Source organism: Ochlerotatus camptorhynchus, unplaced genomic scaffold (assembly GCF_037179485.1).
Source record: "Ochlerotatus camptorhynchus isolate MF236.1 unplaced genomic scaffold, CSIRO-AGI_Acam_v1.1 ptg000300l, whole genome shotgun sequence".
Lineage (NCBI taxonomy): Eukaryota > Metazoa > Arthropoda > Insecta > Diptera > Culicidae > Ochlerotatus > Ochlerotatus camptorhynchus.
In genome coordinates, this window is record NW_027040788.1 from 1,587,598 (window position 1) to 1,611,564 (window position 23,967).

At 40.7% G+C, this 23,967-nt stretch overlaps 1 protein-coding gene and 1 pseudogene across 3 annotated transcripts in view; one reads left to right on the forward strand and one right to left on the reverse strand.

The window, feature by feature from the left end:
* Positions 1–23,967, reverse strand: part of LOC135706994 (transmembrane protein 47) — a 139,797-nt gene that overhangs the window by 67,660 nt on the left and 48,170 nt on the right. The window lies entirely within an intron of this gene.
* Positions 252–22,887, forward strand: LOC135706975 (protein-glucosylgalactosylhydroxylysine glucosidase-like; annotated as a pseudogene).

Consider the following 23,967-nt stretch of genomic DNA (forward strand, 5'->3'; position numbering starts at 1 on the left):
TCTCGGTGGTTAAGCAGGTTATTTCCAGTCGACCATCCAAGGAGGATTTCACGATTGCTGGAGCGATGCGGGCGGGAGATTGTGCTGACTATGTTGATGCGGCTAAGACAGTTTTCTTTCACCATCCTGAAGTGCTGGTTGAAGCTTAGGGTGCGATCCAGTACTTCCCCCAGAACACGCACTGTTTTCTTGAGCGGATGATCTTGGACGGTGATCGGTGGTCCTCGAATCAGATGGCCCGAGTGACAGATATGGCACCGTACACTCTTCGGCGCGGAGAGCTGGAAACCAGCTCTATGGTCCTGGTCCGCTTAGTCGTTCGTCCCGTTACGACGATGAGTATGTCGCCGGCATAAAAGATTACGTGCACGTTCTTGGGCAATCGGCTGAATACCCCGTTCATTGCCACCAGATTCCTCGGGGAACGAATCCGAGCGAGTGTTCCCGAAAGTCACCTGGAAGGTACGATCAAGGAGGAAATTCCGTACAAAATGTGTGATGTGACCTTCCAGGCCCCAGCCGATGAGCTGCCTGATGACACCAGGTATACATATCCTGTTGAACGCATTTGAAATATCAAGGGAGACTAACTCCGCATGGTGACCATTGTCCTGGGCTTCCTTAAGTACTTTCCCGAGGGCTACTAAGTAAGTGGAGGAGCCGTGTCCTTGCCGGAACGCATGCTGCCGTTCGTCAAGGAGGCCGTTTGACTCCAGGAACTGCCTAAGACGACGACCCACAAACTGAGCAATTAACATAACCTTGGTCTATACATCTAAAGCGGACGTTACACATGTCAATATATTCACAATTATCTTCAATTGCTGGAGATTGACAATAATAATAACAATATTACTTAATGTCATCAATATTTCCCCTATTTTATTAAAATGTTGGTCTATAGATCATCGTTCGTACAATCGCTATCAGATCTGGTACAAATTATGAATTAAACTGGGAAACCCAGACTACGCGATCGTTTATGTTTATCTAGTTCGTTTACATGGAAGGCTCAATTGCGATAGCTTTACGGAGCCGATAATTCATTGTTCATTGTTTGTAACAAAATTCACTTATTTATATGTCTAGTAGGAGTTGGGCCGAATACTCGCGGCTTACCTGTGATTAGAGGGGTCCATTGTCGAAGGATAGGATCTGGGGAGGAGCTTAGGGGTGAGGTTTCGTTGTATCATCAGAGCGTTGTCGCCAGTATATATATAATCCAGATGCAATCCCTATCGGCAACCGATATTGTGCGGATACTATCCGGATACTATATTTTGATGCCTGCGTCGTCAAGTCGTGACAAGTCGAATGAGCCCCGAATTGAAGTGAAAGTGTAAAAAAAACGAAGGAAGCAGTTTTCGAGTCATTCATTGCGTCAATTGAAACAAGTCTTTACTTCAAATGATATGAACTGAAGCACTTGACGAACGAAACAAGTGATAGTCCAGTCATGTTTGAAAAGAGGAATGTTCATCGTGACTCGATAACAAGAAACACGATGACTTACACGAAAATTATATTGCTCGAAATGAAGCGATTCTGCGGAGAGTTCATTTTCTTTTCTTTGTTTTGAAAATGCAGAACCCTGATTGGAATAACAACAAATCGATCATTTGTGTGTTGTAATGAAAGAAGCTCGTTTGCCTAGTGGTGAACGTTTTTGCTTACTGAGCAGAATATCATGGGTTCAATCCCAAGCACCTTCGCGATATATGGATCGTTAGGACATCAATTCAGCTTATCGTTTACCAAAACGAAACTTGCTGCAATCCCAACCCTCTTACCCAATATTCCAGTGATTCCTCGTGGAAGTGCAGAGGTGTTCTCGGCATTCCATAAAAGCGAGTGTCACGGCAACACATTCCTATCCATTCCTTTCTTGACCTGTGTTCGGGCGCGGCCGGCGCTGGTGGTGCCTAGATTTAGATCACCCGTTTTTACACATTGAGGATGATTGCTAGTCCCAAGCATCGTCTATTGGTTCTCTGTGTAATTACAGCTGATCTGGCAATAACAGAGTAGCAACCGTGGGCGATCAATCATGATCATGCTCCATGGTACCGGAAAATATATAGAACTATACAGTATTACCAATTCTGTGATATGAGCATGGCCGTTTAGAATGGTTCAACGGATGTGAAATGAGGAAACATTTATATTTAACACGATCTAAAGTATTTCAATGCAACATTAAATTTTATTTTTCGATTTAGGTTAGCGACTTAAAATCAATTAAATTAAATTTTATGACATATAATTAACCCATTTTTCAATATATTACCAATATATTGGAAGCATTTACTTGTGTTTTATAAAAATAGTATCAATGTTCCGTCATATCGTATCTTCAAGTGATCTTCGCAAGCACCACATTTTATTCAAGCTCTTTGGAACTATATGTGGTGAAATATGCAACGCACCTTTTGATGTGAATTGCACTTAAAAGTTACCAGTGTCATCACTTACTCACACATGAAATCTACCTCGATCAACCGGGAAGAACGCGCCCTAACCCTGACTGAACCAAAGGACAGAAAGACGAAACAAACATTGTGACAAACATCAAAAATTAATGCACTATATGTTTAAGTTACCAAATTTAAATTTTTCGTTATTATTCTAATAAATAGGGTAAATGTTGGCTTCGGCACCCATTGACTGTTTTCGGCAACCAAAATTTAAACGTTAATTTCACTATGTTTTCCCATCAACGCACTTCCCTGAATGTGTCCAAACGATTGTTTAGCCTTTCAGCTTCAATCTTATTATATTTGAACGATCGAGCAATCCAGTAATGCTACATTTTTCTTCAAATAAAGCATACGCACTACAAAATGAGGTTGATTTCGAGTTGCCGATAATAGAACAGCTGGTTAACACGCAGTTCTAATGGGAAGGTTGCCGAAGAAAAAGAGACTGCCGACAATAGTCACACTCACCTGAGAAGTTTGGAGCGTTGTAAAAACGCTTTCAAACCGTTTTGAAAAATTCTGTCGATTGGAATGGATAGAGAAGCAAGCAGCAGATGAATGTAAACAAACAGACACATCAGACGCTGCTTAGATTGACGAGAATACGTAAATTCCCCTATTTGCAATCTGATTCCGTTAATGCAAAAATATTCAAAAATGACAAAAATGGCTTATGTACCACTTTAACTCTCAACGGTTCATATAGCTTCAATCATGTTTCCCGAGATAACGAATATATGACTGAGCTGGCACCGAACCAAAAAGCAATTAAATAAATTTCAAGGAAAACTGTTTTTCCAAGAAAAACTCAGAACACGCGAAACGTGGCAAATCGAACGTTTTGTCCTCGACTGTGCATTAAAAAAAAGCTTTTTGTCCAAGCTGCGCCTTTTATCTCTATACCTAGCAGCGCTATTTGGTACCGACAGCTGGAACGACCTCCCTCCCAAACAGTGCACACAAAGTACAAGTTTGGAAGAAAAAGGTCTATCTCTGAGCAAATCCACGCCAACTGACGAATTTATCCTCCCCGAAATCCATGAAACTTCACACGATTGATCGCTAGAGGCAATGAACCAAGTTTGTGCTGAAATTAGGCCATTTTGACCCTCGCTTAATTTTTCGAAGCTTTTTTTTTATAGCACAGCTCATCTAATCGAATTAATGTCTGTCTTGTAAGGAACTGGATTATTTTGAATTTTTTGAATTATTTGAAAATCTCCTAAATAAAGAATAATAATAAAAAAAAATTAAAAGATTGTTTTTTTTCAGAAAAACTACACACTTAAAAATAATCACAATATTTTGGTTCAAATATGAAAAAAAAAACTGTTGAAAAGTTTAATAACGAAAAAGGACATTTTAAAGATTTTAAATCTTATGTTAATTTGAAAGCTTATCCAAAATGCTAACTTTTCTGATATTGGACACCATGGACTCTTAAAAAATGGACCAAAATCGTCAAATATCACCATCAAGTAACAATGTTAACTATTTTTTTTTCACAAATAATTTTTATTATTTTTTATGTAGAAAACAAAAAGTTTCCGACAACTTAGTCTCAGACGTCACTTCGATTAGATGAACCGTTTTCGTGCCAAATTAGTCGAGAGTCAAAATGGCCGAATTCCAGCTCAAACTTGGTTCACTTCCCCTAGTGAACAATCATGCGAGCGAAGTTTCATTGAATTCTGCGAGGTAAAATCTGAAATCAGTTTATTTTTTTTCTTCGCTATTTGGCGTGGATTTGCGCCTCTGTCTCGTGTCTCGCATTGGATTTATGCAGTGGGTAAAAAGGGGCTTGAGGCAGCCGCGGCCCAAATATGGTCGATTCGATTTCATTTCTTTTGGAAGCACTACCGAACAAGTGCTCTTCACGTGACCATTTTTCATGATGGAGCGCTTTTATATGTTTTTGAATAGACACAACCAACGCCCGATGACGACTTGGGCGACCATTTCACCACTGCTATTGTTGTTGCCGAGGCTTTCTGTTTGGTTCAATCGATGACATCCTGCCCGCCGGCTACGACATTTCTGGCCTGTTTAGCATTTTATGCCATCATCATCCGTCTCCACTGCAAACAGTTGGTCGGAATCGGATCATCGGGGGGAGGGGATTCCGGTTCCAGATATGGTGCAATTTAAAGGATTTTAGTACCCTCTCGTACCAGTGGCCTCCAACCAGTATCTATTTAGAGTGGGTGGTGGTGCCGCATGATTCCAGTCAGTACTGTACACCGTCCTTGTCCTGGGGGCTCTCTTTTGCTTAGCGAATCGGAGCTAAACCGTTTCGAGGTTTTACCCAATCAGCCATAAAATCGAGTGAATTGTATTGTGAACATGAATAACCTAATAACCAAATTGAAGCGCAGGCAGGAAGGAGATCGACCGGATGGTGGGTGGTGTTGTTGGGCGAGAGATAGCATTTATCCTTGCTCGCGGAGCGCAATTACGACCGCGGTTGGGGAAGAAGGGAGGTGCATTTTAAATGGAACACGACGGCCAGGAGAACAGTTATGTATCTCTCATTCACAAATACCAAATTGAATTCGCCGACAATAAATGCAAAATAGACTGGGCGCGCTGCTCCGATCCATTGCATATTCGGAATTGAAATTGAAATGGGATATTAAACAGTAAAGCACTGGCAGGAGTGTTAGTGGTCGTTTAGGGGTAATAAATTTTCAACATTCCCTTGTGGATGTTTAGCCCGTGGAAGAGTTATCGACGGGGCTGAGTCCAAATGAAATTCCAAAAAGATTCATCTATATGAGAGAGAATGGAAGCATACTTAGTTTTGATGGTATGGGCAATCGATCACTTATTTGTTTCAGTGGACCGTTTATTGTGAATACCTATTTGAACATTATAATAAAAATGCTTTCTCCTCCGCAATCCGGTAAGTGGCATCCAAATGGACGGGATTCACATCTAGTGCTTTCACGAAATTCCATTGGCGAAGCTAAATTTAATCGTTATTTATTTCTACGCTACTCATATTGGAATCTTAAGTGTAATCCTACACGGTCAATATTTTCATCAACATTTATACTTAAATATTGTCAACAATTATTTTGGTGGGACATAAATACAGGGCTGCTCCTCATTAAAAATTTTATATCCGATGGATTATTCCGAGACAAATGACTACTTTTCTGACAAAAAATGTTCAGGGTCAGGCCCCATATATTGTTGTAGTCATAGAACAAGGGGAAATATATTGAAATCCGAATTCCAACTTTTTTGATTTTGCGCCAAATCTAGCCTCCATTTCCCCCTCTTCACTCATTTATCTATCTCGATTTTATTTTTAAACAAATACTTCATTAACATATTTTTCGATTCAGAACGTGAATTGTTGAAACGAAAAAATCTTGGATTTAGACAAATTTTGGCAGTTGAAGGACAAACAATTTTGAAGATTTCGGATGAAGAAACTTTTTTAAAACCTCAAATATTAACAATTTTTTATAACTATGGACCTAGGCAACTTTTCTAGATCGCAATATAAGAAAGAATCTCATTATTCTGAAATGAGGAATTTTTGACGAGATGGTAAGACGATTTTACATGCCTAGGCCTTAATATCTCGATCTTGAAAAAAATTGTAAGATTCTGGATTGTATTCAAGAGATTGTGGCCCATTATTTATTCAATGCTAGAACTTCTTCTTCTTCTTCTTCGCATATCAAGCTTATTGCATATCGCATATAAGCTTATTGCGTGCTCTCAACTTAGTGTTCTAGATGCACTTCCATAGTTATTAATTGAGAGCTTTCAATGCCTGTACAATTTTTGCATTGATATGATTGTGTGGCAAGTCCAATCATACTTCTATGCCCAGGGAAGTCGAGAAATTTTCCAACCCGAAAAATTCCTAGACCGAACCGGGAATCGAACCCAGCCACCTCCAGCATGGTCTTGCTAAGGGAGCTAAGGGAGGCCCCCAATGCTAATTAAGAAAATTGTGCGGCCTGGACTAGTTTTAGAACGATCGAAAACAATTCATGATTTAGATTCACATAGATTTTTTTAACTAAAATCTGGACTTGGACATTTGTTGATTTTGGACTTGTTTTTTTATTATTAATTTATTTTATAAGGCTCAACCGAATTAACTTTACAGAGCCGAGGATTCTTGTTCACTATACAATACATCTTAGAACTATAATCAAAAGGTACAACAAAATAAACATTTTATCTTCCGCTATCCACCAGAACGGGAGCCGCTTCCAGTGCTTTCATTGTATGGCAGATTCGTCAACGAGGGTCAGAGCGCTTCCATTGCAGCAATGGACGCAAAACGTGGTCATCACTCACACACTCATCACGAAACGGTTGCTTTCCAAAGTCGACGACGCATCGACTGAAAGAACTGCTGATGAAGAACAATGAGGAGGACTACACAATGGTTGCTGCCAAGTAAACAGACGATCGCGTGACACATATCGAGGGTGGTCTGCTTCTGTCGACAGCCGAGTGAACACTGATTCTGGACTTGTAAAAGATACAATTTAACGAACATAAAAAACTCATGATTCTGCAGCATATATATTTTTTCGATGTTTAGATAAATACAAAAGCCACAAAGTTCTGATCCCGGCGAAAATGTGTAGAGCTTGAAAATTTTCCTAGGCCCTTTTTTCGACCTCTTAGGTTTGGAAACCTTTCAAGATCACGAATTACAAAGCCAGGAACAGAATTTGGAGCAGATTTTTTTTTTCGAAACCTCAGAAAGTTTGTGATAAGTTTATGCCTATTTCGAGATCACAATCTGGATAAATTTTTTTGATAAAGGACATAAAAATATGTATAGGGATGTGAGTCAGCTATGGCACTAGTGCTCTAGATTTAGACCATAGGGCCCATCTCAAATTTGGAATAAATTTACGTGGTTTTATTTGCGTAGATTTATGGAACAGTAAATAATAATCCTTAAATTCGTTTCAACGCTTCGCTCGCCTCTTCGCTTATCTTCGCTCTCTTTATGGTATCGGCCTAGCAAGATTTTGTCGCTAGAGGAGACTTTCAACCCAAGGCAAACAAATTTGTTGCAAAAACAAGCGTTTTGATGAGATTTTTAGAGGCAAATTCTCTAATGGAAATTGGATGTCATTAATGTTTGGAAATTCAAAAGCAGTTTTTTCGTTTAAAACCGAAATTCTGTAAATGAAAATGTGTCCATTGTGGAAGGCAAATACAATGCAATGACCATATTTTCATGAACGAAATTTTCGTTTTCAAAGACTGCTCTTGAATTTTTGAAAATGAATAACGTCCTCTTGTGGGTGAATGCGGAATGACACCGGCAATGTTTAACAGTTGTCACAAATGAAGAGAAGATGTCAAACCAGAGTCAATTTGGTTTTAACTAGTTTCCTACTCGACAAGTAGGCTTACTCAGATCGGGTCCTTCCACTGCCACTGCCGTTCCACTTCCCCTAGCATTACGTTCAGGTCTATACTAAACTATATATACTAAAGTGACATTAGCGACTAAATTTAAAAAAAAATAGTTACTTTAATAACTTTGTGCTGAAAGTGAAAAGTGACTGGAAAATAGCGACCAAGCCACTAAAAAGTGACCTGCTACCAGCCCTGCACATTACAAAATAGTCCAAAATTATTCACACCTATGTACAATTGATTTCTTACTGAACTACACTCGTTCCCGATCTGTGGCCTAGGGGTGCAAAGAGCGAGCAAGCGCGTGCGATCTACACAGAGTCTGTCTGTGCAGACGATGGACTGTTTGGTTCGGCGGTCAACTATCGAACTAATTCTATTGCTGCTGTGGCACAGGAGGTAGGGAGATGAGGGGTACACTGTCTCGATCGACCAGCTGTACATCTATTATCAGGCTATAGATAGAAATTCTACCAGGCTTGTACGAAGCTAGGTAAAGTACCAGAACGGTGAAACTATTGTCGATCAGCTGTGTGCTATATTACTAACTACAGCCGAGTTGGAAAACAGGGGAGATCTGTTACCGCACTATGGGTTGGAGTGTGTGCTCATGGTGGCCAAAATATTTTTCCATAAAATGAGGTTCACGTTCGGCGTTAACAGACGCATAATTTCAGATTGCAAAAATATCGCATCATTCTATTTCTGTTGCTATTTTACACAAATTGACGCGAACTTTTTGCAATCTAAAGTGATGCTTCGAAAAAAATTGCTTTTTAATTTTTTTGAAAATGCATCAAGTAAATTGAACGTTAACGGCAATCACAAAAGCGACCAAGTTGCAGACAATGGACAAAGTGCACCGAAACTGTAGCTTGCTTCGAGTATATAAATTGTCAATCGGCGATCGACACCGAGAGACACAAACAACTTACACCTGCTTCTTCTTTCATCAACAGTTAAGAGTTGTTTGACCGAGAAAAGTTCCAGAGAAATGCTATGCTAATATCAAATAGATTCTTTAGTGTGGTCATTTATTAGCTAGAAAAAGTTCTAAAGACGATTGATAGTTCCATTAGAGTACGACAGTGTGAAAATTGAACAGAAGTTGAAATTGAGCGACAATACTAATCAAATGCTCACTCATTCGTCTAACTCACTGGATGGGTGAGGGGTTTTGAGGTATTTCCTCAAATCCACAGGCAAAAGAGTGCGCGTTTGACTTGCTCATATACAGTCTGCGACTGTGAAATAGTTCTAGCGACTAAAGCCCTACATTGCCGAAAGCATTTCCAGGCGATGGTGAGCTAGGCAAAGAAGTGCTCAATGCCAAAATCTGTTCAATTTTCACACTGTCATACTCTTATCTAACGGGACTATCAATCTATCTTCTTTAGAACTTTCTCTAGCTAATAAATTATCGCACTGAAGCTTCATGTTCATATAAGTATAGCATCTCCTCCAACCTCATTTATTATTATTTCTTCAATACCCCACATTATCAAAATAATTTACCCAAACTTTTGACCGACCGTGTTTTGTTTTCTTTATTTTTTATTCTATTCGAATTAAGATTACAGAATCCATCTTAAGTTATCTTCAGATATCATTATAAAATAAATTGTAATTTATGTTTGAAAAAAGAACTATTGCATTGAATTTTTTTAAACAACATAAGAGTTACACCCAATTCTTACCGTTCAACAGGTTTACTGAATCTACTCTGGTTCTATTATATTCTGTTAAATTGAGCCAACTAATCGTTCACTAACCAAAAAAATCTTTTATACTTTGACTATTGACTGTTTTCTTTCTTTATTTATTAACGTTTGCATTAAAAAAATGGACAAAAATTGTCGATTTTTCATGGGTTTACCTTCACCCGCACTGACGAAACTACCCATGCAGCATCAATCATAGTAACCCATGAGTCAGCAGACAAAATTTGACAGTTCTTTCACTCGAACTCTAACCGTGATGGCAAAAACAGTGAAGCAACTCCGTTCAGAAGTGTGCGCGTTCAAAGAACGGCACCACGCCGTGTCGAAAACGGACATCGTGCGGCACTTTGTGGACGCCGGATACGCCCGTTCCGGCATCTACAACATCTTGGCACTATTAGACAACAATCAGAGCATCGAAAGAAAGCTCGGTTCCGGACGGCCGACGACCCTGAGCGACAAGAAGCTCCAAAGGATGTTGAAGAGGAAGACCGAGGGAAAAGTGGCTACATCGCTGCGTGCGCTTGGCCGGGAGGTCGGTGCAACCGGCCAAACAGTGAAAAAGTACCTGGCGAACATGAACATACATGTCAGGAAGCGGAAGTCACGTCCACTGGTTTCGGAGCTGCAGGCAATGACGCAGCGGCAGCGGCTGAATAAGATGGTCAACTCGTTTTTCCCGGCGAATCGCGACGTAGCGGTGGTGATGGACGACGAGACCTATCTCACCCTGGATGGCAACGACTCGCAGGGCACTTCGTATTTTACTTCCTCCACGAAGGAAGTGAGCTCCGAGGTGAAGTTCATTTCACAAACCAAGTTCCCCAAGAAGGTGCTGCTGTGGCTGAGAATAAGCGAGAAGGGGATGTCAAAGCCGCTCTGCTTTCGCTCCGGACTGACCGTGAACGGGGAAATTTATAGTACGAAATGCCTGCCGGAAGTTGCGTCGTTCAGCAAGAAATACCATAAGGGCGAAGACGCGGTGTTCTGGCCGGATCTGGCGTCGGCCCACTACTCGAAGCGATCGTTGGAGGAGATGGAGCGGCTGAATATCGATGTAGTACCCAAGTCGGCGAACCCACCCAACGTCTCCCAGCTGCGTCCCATCGAGAATTTCCGGGCCAACCTGAAGCGTAAGATCTACTCCAACAATTTTGTCGCGAAAACTGAGGAGGAATTGATAAATAAAACGAAGAAAGAACTCAAAAACATGCCTACACGCATGTTTTCGTCCGCCATGGCAAATGTTCCCGTTAATTGCCGGAAAGCCGCTCGCAAGGGCGTAGAATTTTTTTTTGCAAGTAAGCTTAAATAATTATCTTCCATGGGAAATTTATCAAAATACATTATCTGTCTTAGCTTTTTTTTATTACCATCCGAACAAAGTCCATTTTTTTAATGCAAACGTTGAAGAGACTTGCTCGCATAATTGTTTGTTTTGGGATATCTTTCACATTTGTGCTAAGGATTTATTTGATTTTTTTTGATGAGTTGCATTAGAATTATCACAGAATTTTGACTTACTTCGTATATGAATGCGTTTATAGCACTTCTGACAAGGGCATAGAACTTCCGACAAGTTCACAGATCTTTCGCCAGGTATCCAAAACTTCCTTCAAGTTCATATAACTTCCTTCACAGATCTTTCGACAAGTTCACAGAACTTTTAACAGGTTCACTGAACTTTGAACATGTTCACTGAACTTCCAACATATTCATGGGTTTTCCGAGGAGCTCTCAGATCTTCCAACGGGTTCACTAAAATTTCGACAAGTTCCCAGAGCCTCCGAAAAGTTCACAGATCTTTCGCCAAGTATCCAGAACTTCCAACAAGTTCATATAACTTCCTTCACAGATCTTTCAACATGTTCACAGAACTTTTAACAGGTTCACTGAACTTCTAACATATTCATGGATATTCCGAGAAGTTTTCAGAACTTCCAACGGGTTCACTAAAATTTCGACAAGTTCCCAGAACTTACAACAAGTTCACAGATCTTTCACCAAGTATCCAGAACTACCAACAAGTAACTTCCTTCACAGATCTTTCGACAAGTTCACAGAGCTTTTAACAGGTTCACTGAACTTCCAACATATTCATGGATATTCCGAGAATTTCTCAGATCTTCCACCAGGTGCACTAAAATTTTGACAAGTTCACTGAACTTACAACAAGTTCACAGAGCTTACAACAAGTTCACAGAGCTTCCGACAAGTTCACAGATCTTTCACCAAGTATCCAGAACTTTCAACAAGTTCATATAACTTCCTTCATAGATCTTTCGACAAGATCGCACAGGTTCACTGAACTTCCAACATATTCATGGATTTTCCGAGAAGTTCTCAGATCTTCCAACGGGTTCACTAAAAATTCCGACAAGTTCCCAGAGCTTATAACAAGTTCACAGAGCTTCCGACAAGTTCACAGATCTTTCGCCAAGTATCCAGAACTACCAACAAGTTCATATAACTTCCTTCCCAGATCTTTCGACAAGTTCACAGAATTTTCAACAGGTTCACTGAACTTCCAACATATTCATGGATTTTCCGAGAAGTTCTCAGATCTTCCAACGGGTTCACTAAAATTTCGACAAGCTCCCAGAACTTACCGCAAGTTCACAGAACTTCCGACAAGTGCACAGTAAACTTTGCACAATAATGTGTTATGGGCAATCATTCACATTTTTGCAAAAATTCGGCCATTTTAGATCTTGTATTTTTTTTCAAATGACGCCTTTGACATTTTTCAATTAATTGTAGCACTAAACCGTCACTTCTGATCGAAATGACGTCCGAGACAAAGTTGTTTAGAAATGTAAAGTCTGTTTGGAAAAAAGATATACACAGTAATATTTTCTTGAGTAATTTTGAGTAATAATTTAAAATGTGTTCAAAGCTGAAATATCTCAATATTCATAATTTATTTAAAAAAAACTTTTAAATTAAAGCAGTTTTCAGCAAACTTTTGAAATATTTAAAACCATAGACGGTTGAAAATTGACAAACATCGTACAACATCAATTTTTGGTCATATTGTTAAACTTCTTGACTAGCTTTTTGGGTCCCCACATGAATTTAATATGTAACAGTAGGGTATAAGTTTCTGAACGAAATGACGTTGAGCTTAGCTCATAATACTTCCCGAGCAGGAGAAAATAAGTAATGAATACCTAATTCTGAACTGATACCAAATTTGGTATTGACCAGCATGACATAAGATGTAAAATACCAAAGAATAATACCAAAAAATTACATGCAGAATACTTTGTAAATACCAAAAAATGATATTTGGATACTATTGGGTGGTATTGCTTTGTTATTGCATTATCATAATTTGGTATTGGAATGGTATTGTGCGAACATTTTTTTGGTATTATTTTTTGGTATTTTACCTCTTATGTCAGGCTCATCCATACCAATTTAAGGTATCGAGATATTCGTTCCTGCTCGGGTTACCAACCCGCAAGATACACCCCCTTAAAGATAGCGTTAAAAAATTAAAACGGACGTAAATCCTTAAAATGCAGAGTTCAAGAGTGTGCAAGTGCTTTCTTGTGCAAAAATATGCATTTTCAAAGCACTTTTTTAACTTGGTAGAACATTGAAAAAATAAGAAAATTCATACAAAAGAGTTATGGTAAAACAATTTCTTTAAAAGGGTACAACCGTTTGTACTCTATTTTCATCCTATAACTTCGTCCAGGTCCGCCTAAGACAAAGTCTCTTTATATGACTTCATCTACAATGTTTACATAGTTTTTCATAAATTTTAAAATGGCATAAAAAAATATTTTGTTATCGGAGTGTATACCCCCTAAGCAAAAAATTTCACTACTTAAATAAAGCACTGAAAAATGAAGAAGCATTCTACAAAACACCAAAAAGCTCCATTCAAAAGCTTCGTCGCTAATAGCCATGTCCAACTTTTTTTTTATTTCGGTGCACTGTTCTGCGTAGATAATCGTCCACCTAAATTTTTGGAAATTGGTATAAACCGTAGACCGTAAAAATGATGTTTGCCTTGCATTCGGAGGATACATACACAGTGAGCTAGGTGATTATACCAAGTGCAGCAATATCTAGGACGTTTGGAACGCTCAAGACAATGAAGACAAGCAGCCACGATCGAAGTTAGTTTGCGTAACATTGTTCAAGGTAAGGATATGAGACCCCAAGCCATCGGTCGTACACCGCAAAAATCGATCAAGTTCGGTGGGCTGGGCACGTCGTAAGAATGTCGGGCGACAACCCGGTGAAAATTGATTTCGAATACGACCCGACTGCAAGAGGGGTGCAAGGGGCAAGTGGACAAGGTGAATCGACAAGGTGGAAGGCAACCCACAGACAGCGTGGCTGGCGACATGGAATAGAGACGACTTCTATGTTTTGCGAAGTCAACCAGGCCTGAATGGTAAGGTTAATATCGTAGGGAAGGTTATCTCCAAATTTCAATGGATTTGCTTTTAAATCTTTTTCAAACTTGCATGAGCGTCTTGAGGGCTTTTCCTTGTGAATTAATAGCAGACGAATTTCACTTCCTTAATGCCTTATTACCTACATTGAGGACAACTAAACCCACCCGTGTCCGTTTGAACACTCTGAAAGTCCTATGTAAACCTTCTTGTTTTATTGAGTCCAATCCAAGAGGATCTATTCATGGACATATGTTCTCTAGATTTTCTGATTATGACTTGCACTTCTTGTTCTGTTAATTTGCAACCGAAGGCCTGCGGACAGCGGACCTATATCGATTAATATAGAAAATTATCTAAAGTGTTTAACTAAAGGCCAACAACGTTACATAAATCACCTTCTGATTCCTTCACATACCTTTATCATAACCACAATTCAATGGCCAATTCCTACTCTAAACTGTTACTCGCACACCACAGCCAAACTCGGCTCATGATAAACCCTTCAATGCTTCAATGTGTCCTAGGGTATTCTATTCCAACCGAACCATCTGCTATCACCTTATTACCAGAGTCTGGGATGAGCGTGTAAATTAACCACAAACCAGAAAGCGCGCACGTGTTGGGGCATCGCAAGCGACAACGACGACGACGAGGTTTGTTACAAAGAACCGCACCAACAGCCGATTCCGAAAATGAACCCTTTTCTTCATCCTTTGCCACACTCCGCTTGAGATTGTTTGTTTTTCTCGTTTATCCATGCTGGAATGGGGGTGGTGGTGAATTCACTCTTTCCCAAAGGCGGTGGGTTTACGCTTTTAAAGAATGTGAAAGCCTTTTCCGCATCGAGCCTGTCGTAATAATAAAGAAGAAACCAAACGCGTCCCAACAAGTAGCACCGGCATTCATCCGGGTCAGAAGACAATCACATCGGGTGACCTTTGGTTTCGAAGGAAGATGGGTGGAGGGGGATCTTTTATTTGGGACGGTTAACTGTTGAGGAAATTGAGACAGCGGGACCCTTATCTATACCGTCGATGGAATCGTGAAACCAAGTAATTGAGTTTTACAAAACTGTCTCGTTCCGATAAAATGTGGGATTGAAAGTATGAATGTGATTGCACTGCTAATGGACATTTTGTTTTCGAGAAAATCTAATTTTCCCGAACAAGAGCTCGTTTAGAAGGCTCAATAACCTCTTACCCTTTACCCTCTACCAAAACCCTGCTACTCCAACTGGGCAGCACTACGAAAAGGACTCAATCTAAGGTCGGTGTTTCTTGAAATTACATCCCTTTGAGATTTGAATTCTCTTGTCCATGCTTAGCACATTATTATTTCTGCCGTTGCTCGAACTTCCTCAGACTGCAATTACTCAAACTGCTTACATCTCCAGGCAAGAAAATGTGCAAACGCACTTCTCCGGAATGCCATCAACTTCACATTGCATCCTGCCATCCAACCTTCTGAAAATTGTTAACCACTGTAATTTTCTTTCCCTCGCAGGATTGGAAGGAAAAGCGAAATTGTCCCTGCTGCTGATGAGGAGACCCATCGTCCTCCAACAACAGGCAGCAGGCATGTTGTGTTCAAGCAATCCTGGAGAGCGTTTTTACTGGCACTCTCGTTACTGTCTTGACCTAGTTTCCCTCCGAACTAACAACATCTTTCACTCCGGACGGATGCTGTTGTTGATCCTGAGAGAAATCTCGAGATACCCTTCCGTTTCGTTCCGTCGTCCTACTCTTCCTCCCCCTAATGACGGAATGTCACCACCCAAGCGTGCTATCCAAAAGCTCATTCCATCAAAACGAACTTGATGAAGATTTTTGCCATTCAAAGCTGAGCCGTTCTACACCAATGCATGCTTCCTCTGTTGTGTTCGCCTTCTCCACCAACCCGGTATTCAACCTCGTTCTCACTGTGAACGGAGTGCTACAAGTTGTCACCACCATCACACACGTCCCGGCCCGACAGGAGCAGATCCGGCCAGTCGGTGGTGGGATGGAAAAGATGAGAGAGTGAAAATGCGGAAAGTTGACGTCGCCAGCAGCCTGGGCAAAACAATTACCTGCCAACAGTTGGAATTGATGGAACTATTCCATCTTGATAGCAGGAGAAAATGGTCGGGAAAGTCGGAAAATGATTCCACGGTCGTACCTTGTTGGGCTTAAGTTTTCCGTACAAGTTTATGGTTGACGGTAATCACATACAAAAAATATCCTCAGCTAAAGGATAGCCGAGAAAATGCGCCTCGCTATTCGGGGGAGGTTTTCACCATTCGGAATGGTACCCTAGTAGAAGAGAATATCAAATCAATAGCCAGTCCGCATGGTGCTCTGTTGCCGTGCGGATATATTTGCTTTTTGCTGAAGGAAGTGTTACTGCTATCTAAAGCTACAACAAATTTAAACATGACCTCTCAGTGCTCAATATTACCTTCGATCCTTGTTTGGACCCTACCCGAGGTAATTCTGCTTGAATATCGATTTGGAAAATTCCGCTTCGATCCTTTGGATTCTTATAGTAATATGCTTGGAAGTCGATACGGAGAAACGTTTTACTGCCGCTATGGCACATAAACGCAAAATAAAAGGGCAATCTCTTGATCTCCCTTCTGTTGAAATTTAGTTGAGCAATCAATTTGATATGCTCACGGATGATGAGAATGATCCATCATCCAGGCGAAATTCCCGGTCTAATGCCAAGCAAGAAAAGGTCCCCCCTATTGTGATAACCACTTTTTCTAACGGAACTTTTGAATTTTTTAACGTCGGGTTGAACTCCGTGTATTGGCTGAAACGTTGGACGGATTCAAACGTCTTTTCAAGTATCTTACTGAGAAGCAACACACATTTTTCACTTACGACACTAAACCTGAACGCCTGTTCAAGGTTGTTTTGAAAGGATCAGATCAAAGATGAATTGAAAAAAATACTTGGTAGTTGAGCCACCCCTAGCAATCAAAATGAATATGAAATCCCGTCCTGGCAATTCGCGCAACGGGATTTATAACGATTTTGATTTACTTCACGTCAAGTCTAGTGAACTAAACAACATTAAGGCCTTAGAATAAGCTAGCCTTATGATCCATGTCCGAGTGAAGTGGGAAAACTTTAGGAAGACTGGAGAAAGTTTCCAAGACCTCACCTAGTGCCGTAAGTGCCAGGGATGGGATCACGGAACACAAAATTGCTACCTGCCAGCTAAATGCATGAATTTTGGGGATTCCTCTCACGCAAAGGACGACTGTCCTGTGAAGAAAGACCCTAAGAAATACTCAAATTGTGGTGAAAACCACATTTCCATTTTTTTAATGTAAGACTGGCAAAGCGATCCTACAATTTCGTTCTAAGGGACAGGTAGGAAACGCTCCACATTCCCGGCCAGGTACTAATTTATCTGCTGTTAACAACGGTCAGCGAGGAACATTCGTACCCGAAGGAATATTTCGATGATTTTGACTTAGGAAGCATTACTGCTCCTAAAATAGATTTTTCACAGAAATCATTAACTGAAATGATTACTGATATGCTTAAATCTAACTCCATGTTTGATGCTATTCAAACTGGAGCAAAATTTGCGAATAATATCGTCATGACTTTGAAATTCAGTAATGAATTTTAAATCATTGAATATTTTGAATTGGAATGCTCGATCTCTTACAGATAATGGATACGAGCTATTTAACTTTTTGAGAGTTCATAACGTGCATATTGCCGTTATAACTTAAACGTTCCTTAAACCTGACCATAAGGTTAAAAAGGACGCAAATTATTTCATTTATAGAAATGATCGTCTTGATGGAGCCTGTGGTGGTGTTGCCATAATTGTTCTTAGACGAATCAAACATAAAATTCATTTTCTTCATTTGAAACCAAAGTTTTTGAAACTTTGGGAGTTTCAGTTGAAACAAAATTTGAGCAACTTACGTTTATAGTTGACTATCTGCCATTCTAATGCGTATGCCAGCAAAATAATTTTCTCAAGGGTGACCTTCAGAAACTTACCCGTCATAGGTCTAAATAAATGCAAAATTTCGCTCGTTGAATAATGCTTAAAGCAATTTCAATGATAATATACTATTTGATAATTGGATCCACTATTCAATATCCAAACAGCCCAACATGTTTTTCTTCAGCAAGAAATCCCTCAACTATTGATTTGATCTTATCTGATACATGTCAACTTCGAAGCCATTTGGTTACTTATGACTTCAGTTCTGAGCATCTTCCAGTCAGTTTTGAAATATATCAAGAAATAATTTCTAATCCCAAGAGCTCTACTTTCAATTACCATAGCAATATCGAACATTTATGGAATATAATTTTGATCCAAATATTACTTTGCAAACCAAAGATGATTATGTTCTTGAATCTCTGACAACTTCTATAGTTGAAGCAAAAGCTGCCTCATTACCAAAATGGTTAAATTCGATTCTATTATAATAGAGGATGACCTTCAGCTCTTGATCCGTCTGAAAAATGTCCGTAGGAGACAATATCCAAGAACACGCGATCCTGCCATGAAAGTTATCTGGCGGGATTTGCAAAAACAAATTAAAAAGCGATTCTCATCCCTGAGGAACAACAATGTTTAACATAATGTTTCGAAATTAGACCCGAGTTCTAAACCCCTTTGGAAACTCACACAATTTTTGACAAAGCCTCAAAAAAAAATCATTCTTATTTGAGAAACGCTTGATATCATTCAATTGAGTGTAATCTACACATAAACGGAGCTCTGGTCGACATCCCGGTGAAAAAGCTTAGCCAACCCGACACCAACCTGACTTATACCAAACCCCAACCCGATGTTGACCCGACATAAACCAAAAATTTACCCGACAACAACACGAAATTGGGTCGACATCGAGCTAAAATTTACCTTACATTGATCCGACATCGGGTCGACTTGCCTGGACCATTTTGCTGGGTTTCTTCTATACTCCACTGTCGTATATCAAATGATAGTAAGTGACTCAATTGACAGTGACGATGAGCTTCGAATGAGAAAGGGACTCTTCAAATTATGGTCATGTGAGAATTCGTTTTCACAGAATTGATTGAATGGTTTTATTGGTTCATCTTCAATCGAATGATATTAAAATTAACAGCACTAATCTCGATCCTAATTGGTTGTTATTATGCATCTTTCTTTCGTGCGCTCGGGTGGCTTGAGCTCATGCGCGCGAAAGGGAGAAATGTATTGTCACGTAGGTAAGTTAACTATTCTGTGGGAATGTTTGTCGTTGGTCGCGTGCTTCGAGATGATGTCAGCGTTTACGTTTTCGTTCTTTGTCAACCGTTCTGGTTTCTTCATGTATGGTGAGAATATGATAAGTCATAGTCACTTGTTCGTTCTGAGGTAATAAATTAGCCTTTCGAAATATCAAGTGAAAAATGATGATGGTTGTCTTTGATGTTAGGAAATTGGTTCTGGAAAATGTTGTTTTATAGTGTTCGTCGTCGGATAGCAAACATGAATTTTGTAAATTTGGGTTGGAAATTATTGTCGTGGGAGATTCGTGTCTGGTCATGGTCGGTTTTGTGGGAACGTAATTTGCATGTTTAATTGAAATTGAAAAAGATAAGGTTTGTACCTTACAAAGTATACTGAAATCATATCAAGTTCCCCGAACAATAATGAGGTTCCCTGAAATTAAATAATGCTTAACTTCTACGAAGATCCCTTGCGAACTTAAATAGAGTTCTCACTTTTACGCAGTTTTCTGAACTTTTCCAAAGCTTCCTGAGTTTCTACGATTTTTTCTTAGAGGTCCTTAAAGTTTTACGAAGTTTTCTGAGGTAATAAAAAATCCCTGAACTCTTGGCCAATTTGTAGAGCCTGAAGATGTCTTATTATGCTACCGACGCTAGGGAGGCAGCTCCCAAACCTGGACCTTACCTATCGACCCATCAACTCATGAACCGGGACCAACGGCTTTACTTCCCTTAGGCGTGATCAGAGATGTTATGCCTCAGAACATTCTGGCGGCGCCGACTGGGATTAAACCCAGGCCTGCTGGGGTGAGAGGTAATCACACTTACCACTACACCACCGACGCCGATGTGGCCGCGATTTCCCCACATATTTAACATATTTGCCCGCAGGTTCCCAATTGGAACGTCGTAAATAGAAGACTCCCGTTATTTAAACCACAATTCTTATTACATTTTTGGACGTTTTTTCTCCATGGCTCCTAACCAAAAAGCCAAACATAAACCCTTTTCCAGCCCAGCCCGACCGAAGTGGCAGCTTCTGTGAGGCCCATTAAAATAAAAAACAAAATTCCAGAAAAAACAGGCTGCAACTTTGCCTTCCTGTGGATTCATCAACCACAGACAGAGAGCTTCGCTGAAAAACACTCTGACTGTGGTCTTGCTACTGCGACTTCCACAGCCGGGGGCTTGATACGGAGCAAGAGCTTCCGATTTTATGATAGGCTCTTCCTTTTTTATGCCTCCCGGGTCGGGCAAACAAAACTGCAGCAGCAATACGGTTTGAAAGTGGCAAGCGAAGGGGAAAGCCGTTTTGTGGTGGGAAAATTTCGTCTCGAATAAAAATAAAAAGCTTTTGCATGGGTGCATTAGAAGCGATGAGAAACGACGCCAACAAATCCCGTGAAGATCGGTGCGAAAAAAAAGATACATACACATGAATATGCCTCTTTCGGTTCTGGGGCGATAAAACATGCCCCGCTCTGGCTCTGTTTGTCTGGCTGGGCGGGCGTGGTGGAAAAAGCGTTAAAGCACCAACATAAAACCCCACCGAATAAAAATATGGAGAGCTTTACACAAGTGGGCATTCTAAACAGTCGCGAGTTCGCCATACCGTAGGAATGTTACATGTAGGTAGCAGCAAAAAATGTTGCCATGTTTGCCAACATCGAACTTGCGCGGCTGAGTGTAGAAACACTTGGACGTTGGAATGCCTACATATGCGTATGAGGTATGAGATATAGAACAGTGTGTATGTAAATTTGTGGGTTCGATGTAGGCATTTCAGAAATAATTCAATCTACTCGATTTTGTTGGGATGAATGTGTTTTTTGTTGTTGCAAGCGTGGTTATAAAATATTACTTTGTGATTGAGATATCGAATTGTTTATGAAATAGTTGAAGACTGTGGACAGTAATGCCTCCTCGTTCTATGCAGACAAACGTTCCAGTGATGGAGAATCGATTGATTTCCACATGAAATGGGATGGAATGAAGCGTGCCACCATTGGTCCATTGCGGTTAAGCTCAGTTTACCAGCCGACCTCCACTGGAAAGCAAGTAAATTCTTGTGGTCTGCTCCAACGAACCTACACGAGGCGCGCAATGGCAACGATAATTTTGTTATATCTATAAAAAAAAATATCTATATACTGCTCCCGAAATATCTATAATACTGCTCCCGAAGTCTTGGTATCGATACAAGTTTTATATTCAACTCTGATCGGCAAGCAGCCTTTTACCAATTGAAAAAAATAACGAACTCATCCACATAACGTGGTATTCACCGTTTTCAGCGACACTGTCTACCGGAACGGAGTTTTCAACGGGCGCGGATCTCGCAGTCACCGTGCACGCATCCCAAACTGTGCCAATCTGCAGCTGGCACTCTATAGCAATGCGGAAACTAATCCACCACACTTCTGCAGCTACCAGCTGGACATCAAGTTCGGTCGTTTCCGAACGGTTCACAGCGATTCCAGTGGGCAAATGCGGCTCATTCACAGTGTCTACCCGCATCGTTACTTTGGCTCTGTGATAGCGAATAATATACAAATACAACGATTAGCTGGTAAAGGAGATCTTTGGATAGTAATTGAGCTGAATACGGGTCTGCCATATGCACTAATGAGGTTGAAGATCCCGTCCTTCACACATCGGGAACTGAAGTGTGCATCTATTTCGAAGATTTTCCAACTATTCTTGAGTTACCGGGGGCAAGAACGGCCGAGGAGATAAGTATCTACACGGTGTTCGCAGGTAGTAGAGAAGAGGCAGAAAATGACCTTCAGCTGTTGACGCTCAGTACCTTGCAGAACAATGAGAGAATTCAAACCATCTACATGAATGCAATGTGGGATAAGTACGGGATTACCGTTTCCGGCAACGATGAGCTTGACCGTGCCATCAAGGCCAGTGCATTTCAGTTATTCAGCAATATCCCTGAAATGTTTGCACCCAACAGTTTCAGAACATTCGGAATATCTCCGTCAGGAATTGGACATGTAGATGTTTCCGATAGTGTTATTGATGGACCCATTAGTGGCCCGACAGTTGCTGCAGTACAGAACATTAGTAATACGAGGAACACTAGCGGATAATGCCGCAATGAATGGGTTCGACGGTTGGCAGTTTCCTTGGGCCTCAGCATTGACAGGTCGTGAAGTTTCGCCATTTTTTGAGGCTGCCACCTTGCAGCATCATATCACAGCGGATGTTGCTTTCGCAATTCGGCAGTTTATGTATGCAACTGATAACATCGGCTGGATGATGACGGAGGGTTGTGAACTCGTGTTTGAAACTGCGCAATTTTGGAAGAACCGGACCGTTTACAATTCTAACACAGACAAGTTCGATATTCCGTCCGTGACGGGCCCGGACGAAATGAATCGGAACGTAACCAACAGCGTTTTCACAAACGTCATGGCGGCTCATAATCTGTTTCTGGGAGAGTATGCTGGGTGCTTATGTCAGGCATTCCATGGAATAACAGATGAAGATTTAGGGGAACTGATTCGGGTTGCAAAGAGCTTGCGACGAAGATGATGATTTTAATCCTCAATTCGAAGGTTACACAGGGGGTACAAAAATCGGTCAAGCCGATGCCGTTCTACTCAATTATCCCGTGGACATTCGCATGGATGAGTAAGCACGGATGCATCAGCCATCATCAACTCATGAAAAATCATCGAAATGCTTCTCCCTTTTTAGCACAACCAAGCCAGTGCTTTGAATTTTGTAACCGGAGCGGCTGGCCTACTCCAAACTATAGTGAACGGCTACGGTGGAATTCGGTTGCGTAACGACGAGATGATGGGGCCTCCCTTAGCTCAGTCGGTAAAGGCGCAGCTACAAAGCAAGACCATGCTCGAGGTGGCTGGGTTCAATTTCCGGTCCGGTCTAGGAATTTTTCGGGTTGGAGAATTTTTCGGGTTGGAAAATTTCTCGACTTCTCTGGGCATAGAAGTATGATTGGACTTGCCACACAATTATACCAGTGCAAAAATGGTACTGGCATCGAAAGCTCTCAATTAATAACTGTGGAAGTGCATCTAGAACACTAAGTTGAGAGCACTCAATAAGCTAATATGCGATATGCAATAAGCTTGAAATGCGAAGAAGAAGAAGAAGAAGAACGACGAGATGATACTGGACAGGCCACGTCTATCGCCGGGAACGAGCCGACTCTATATTCCGGAGATAAATTATAACCAATCTCAGTTTTCCCTGGAGGTACGACAGGATGGTACGTTTGCAATTTCTGAGCAAAAATCGGGGCCAGTGTCGGAAGTGTTCTTCTGGTGAAGAGTCATGTATTGGTATGGTTTAGATGTTGAACAGCCGAATTGAAATATTATCTTTCTCAGTTGTCGGATCAAACGACACTTTGCTCAAACTGGTACGATCTGATTCGAGAAGATGTACGCTGAGACCAACAACTTTGAATATGAAGCTAGCCGATCAAGAGAATAATGGCGTCATTTCAATGATTACACTGGAGTCGCTTTTTACGCGGTTTTTTTTACACGGTTTTTTTACGCGGTTTTTTTTTTACGCGGATTTCGGAATTTACGCGGTTTTTTTTTACGCGGATTCCGGAATTTACGCGGTTTTTTTACGCGGATTTTGGTTTTTTTTTTACGCGGATTTCAAAATTGACGCGATATATCGCTTTTTACGCGGTTTTTTCTTACACGGTCTTTTTGTACGCGTTTTTTTTTACGCGGAT